The following is a 4,538-nucleotide window of genomic DNA, read 5'->3' as shown; positions in this document are numbered from 1 at the left end:
AGGTGGTCAAGTGCTGCTCGATTTGGAGATGGGACAGAAAAATTAGGAAAGCAAGAGGCGTTGCCTTGCTTATGGGAGAACACCAGTCTTGTCTACCTTGTGTAGCATGCGGGTATCAACGACCATGCGGCCGGTCTTCGACCAGGTCTCCCGGCTGGTCGTCTGGTCAACCAGGCTGTTGGACGCGGCTCCTCACAGCCTGACATATGAATCACAACCTGGCTGATCAGGTATTATTTTCAAGTGTTTGTCAAGTTCTCCCTTGAACGCTATTGAGGGATCGGCGAGTTATGCCCCTCATGTGTAGCAGGAGAGTGTTGGAAAGTCTTGGACCCTTGATGTTGATGGGGTTCTCTCTGAGAGTACCAATTGCACCTCAGCTTTTTAATGGAGATATTTTGCACATCCTGCCATGCCTATTGGTTTCATGTGATGTAATCTCTGTGATCAGATTTGTAACCAGTCCCTCTAATATCTTCCACAGGTAGATTATTATCTCTCTCTCTCTCTCTCTCGCCTGCGCTCTAGAGAATACAGACTTAGAACTTTGAGTCAATATCAATAATTAAGATGCCTTGTAGAGTAGATTTTAGTGATAAAAGATCTTTGCACGCTCTCTAGGTACATAATCATTTAAACATAGAAAACAGTAGAGGGGCTGGTCCCAAACCTGCACACAGCAATAACACCACATGAGACCAGAAGGCATGGCAGGATGTGCAGAACACCTCCGTTGAAAAGCAGAAGTGAAATAGATACTCTGAGAAAGAACTCCAACGTCGGAGTCTCGAAACTGTTCAACAGGTTTCCACTACACATAACAGGCATAACTGGCCGACCCCTCGCACTGTTCATGTGTTCAACTTTATAAACACCTCCAAAAAATAACTGATACGTCAGGCTGCGAGCAGCCGCATCCAACAGCCTGGTTGACCAGTCCAGCAACCAGGAGGCCTGGTCGAAGACCGGGCCGTGGGGACGCTAAGCTCAGAAATCATAACAAGGTAAACACAAGGTAGGTCAGCAGTTTCTCCGGCTCTGAATGAGGCTGTTAGTATGCAACAATATTCCACCCTAGAGAACACTAGTGTCTTAACAAGTATCATCACTAGTACATTTCAAGACACTAGTGCTTGAAAAATTTGATTCCGTTTTATATATGGTTTCCGTTTTTACATTATCGTTTTTTTCCATAGCGCAGGAGCTGGAACTTATTTTCATTAATCACATTATTATCTGTGTCCCATTGAAAGACCCAATTTACATCCGATTGGAGGTTTGCCATGTCCAATATACTGTCTACCCGCATGGAAACCTTAGTGTCATCTGAATAATGATATATTACTGTAGTTTGTTTCCTTGTCAATGTCTGATATCATCCAGATGATTGAAATGAACAAAATAGGATGCACAAGGTCCAACACTGGGACTCAGGACGGTTGACGGGAGAATGATAGTTTGACAAAAACATGACCTTGAGAAGAAGTATAGGTTAGGAATCGTCTTCAAAGAATTTTCAAAGAATTACTCATCATTGCTATCTAAAATAATTAGGAGAGCCAAAACTAAATACTACGAAAATAAATTTACCCACACAAAGGGCAACATTAAGAAAACATGGAGCACAATTTCCCAAATATTGGGATCAAATAAGATTTTAAATAACAAACCAATACTCCTGTCAAATAATGATGGTCTGCTTTCAGCCTCTGACACTGCTTTTGAGTTCAATAGGTTCTTCTCTTCCATTGGGTCATCCCTGGCAAATGATATTCCATCTTCCAGTACTAATATTCAGGACTATCTTACAGGTAACTATCCACAGTCTCTGTACCTGATGCCTACTAATGCCACTGATGTTACTGACATAATCATTTCCCTTAAAACCAAGTCTAGTGCCCTTGAGGAGATACCAACTCTTATTTACAAAAAAAACTCCAGATTTTTAGCTCCTGCCATTGCACTGCTCTTCGACAAGTCACTTGAACTCCAAACCTTTCCAGATATTCTAAAAAAAACCGAGAGTAACCCCTGTCCACAAATGTGGTGATCCCACTGATGTTAACAACTTCAGACCGATATCAATTCTGCCAAACTTGTCTAAAATATTTGAAAAACTTATCTACAAGCAGCTTTACTCTTATCTAGCAAAACACAATATACTTAGCTCTTGTCAATATGGCTTCAGACCCAAAAAAAGCACTAACGATGCACTTATTAGTATGATTAACTTGATACATGCAGCTCTTGATAAAAATGAGTTCCCTGTTGGGATATGTGGACCTGCGTAAGGCTTTTGACACTGTAAACCACCAGAACCTTCTTCTTAAATTACATCATTATGGAGTCAGAGGACACTCCCTGCAATACCTCAAATCTTATCTTACTGACAGGCTCCAGTATGTTTCTGTGCATAATTCAATTTCTCCCACCCTACCCATCAACATTGGTGTTCCCCAGGGCAGCATACTTGGCCCTCTCCTCTTTTTCATCTACATTAATGACCTTCCAAATGCCTCAACATCTCAAACCAATTCTATTTGCTGACGACACGACCTTCAATTACTCCAGCCCTGACCCTCTTGCTCTAAATGTCACAGTGAATACTGAGCTAAATAAAGTCCATCACTGGCTAACTGTCAACAAACTCACCCTCAATATTGACAAAACTTTCTATATTTTGTTTGGCAATAAATCCTCAAATCAAATAAATCTCAGGATTAACAATACCCAAATTTGTAACAAAGTAGATGGCAAATTCCTTGGCGTTCTCATTGACCACAAACTGAATTTCCAGGGACACATTTTAAACATCAAAAAAAGTTTCAAAAACTGTTGGCATTCTTTCTAAGATCAGATATTATGTACCTCGCCCTGCCCTGGTGACACACTATTACTCTCTCATCTATCCTTATCTCACCTATGGTATTTGTGCTTGGGGTTCTACTACCCAAAATCATTTACGTCCTCTAATTACTCACACAAAGCTGCTATTAGGACAATATCTAACTCTGGCCCCAGACATCACTCGGTACCCTTACTCAAATCTCTGAATATGTTAGATATTAAGTCACTGCACATCCTCTCATGTGTGTGTGTGTGTGTGTGTATATATATATATATATATATATATATATATATATATATATATATATATATATATATATATATATATATATATATATATATATATATATATGTATATATGTATATATATATATATATGTCGTACCTAGTAGCCAGAACTCACTTCTATGCCTACTATGCAAGGCCCAATTTGCCTAATAAGCCAAGTTTTCATGAATTAATATATTTTCTTTATTTTTTTTCTTATGAAATGATAAAGCTACCCATTTCGTTATGTATGAGGTCAATATTTTTTTATTGGAGTTAAAATTAACGTAGATATATGACCGAACCTAACCAACCCTACCTAACCTAACCTAACCTATCTTTATAGGTTAGGTTAGGTTAGGTAGCTGAAAAGGTTAGGTTAGGTTAGGTTAGGTAGGTTAGGTAGTCGAAAAACAATTAATTCATGAAAACTTGGCTTATTAGGCAAATCGGGCCTTGCATAGTAGTCATAGAAGTGCGTTCTGGCTACTAGGTACGACATATATATATATATATGTATATGTCGTACCTAGTAGCCAGAACTCACTTCTCAGCCTACTATTCAAGGCCCGATTTGCCTAATAAGCCAAGTTTTCCTGAATTAATATATTTACTATAATTTTTTTCTTATGAAATGATAAAGCAACCCTTTTCTCTATGTATGAGGTCAATTTTTTTTATTGGAGTTAAAATTAACGTAGATATATGACCGAACCTAACCAACCCTACCTAACCTAACCTAACCTATATTTATAGGTAAGGTTAGGTTAGGTAGCCAAAAAAAGCTAGGTTAGGTTAGGTTAGGTAGGTTAGGTAGACGAAAAAACATTAATTCATGAAAACTTGGCTTATAAGGCAAATCGGACCTTGAATAGTAGGCTGAGAAGTGCGTTCTGGCTATTAGGTACGACATATATATATATATATATATATATATGTATATATATATTAGTATATTTTGGTAGCAGTCTTTCCTGTAGACATATATTATTAAATATGACCGAAAAAGTAAGATTAATAATTCTAACACGAATTTTCTCAATCTTTCGTACATTACGCTTCACTGTTGGAGGTAAATCAAAAATCAATTCTCCAAAATTCATTTTTATTTCTAGTCTGACGCGACACGGGCGCGTTTCGTAAAACTTATTACATTTTCAAAGACTTTAGTTCACAAATACACAACTGAATAGAACTTACGTATCTCCGATTTTATATCTACATTTGAGTGAGGTGGAAGGGGTGATGTGGCATTAACACAAGACAGAACAAAATGTGGTATTAATAGGGTATTAATTTCATCAACACAAGACAGAACAAGGGTATTAATAGGGTATTAATTTCATCAACACAAGACAGAACACGAAACAATGGATATTGAATAGAAGTGTTTGTAGAAAGCCTATTGGTCCATATTTCTTGAT

The sequence above is a fragment of the Procambarus clarkii genome, chromosome 74, assembly GCF_040958095.1.
Source record: "Procambarus clarkii isolate CNS0578487 chromosome 74, FALCON_Pclarkii_2.0, whole genome shotgun sequence".
Lineage (NCBI taxonomy): Eukaryota > Metazoa > Arthropoda > Malacostraca > Decapoda > Cambaridae > Procambarus > Procambarus clarkii.
Note: the sequence above shows the minus strand (reverse complement) of the source record.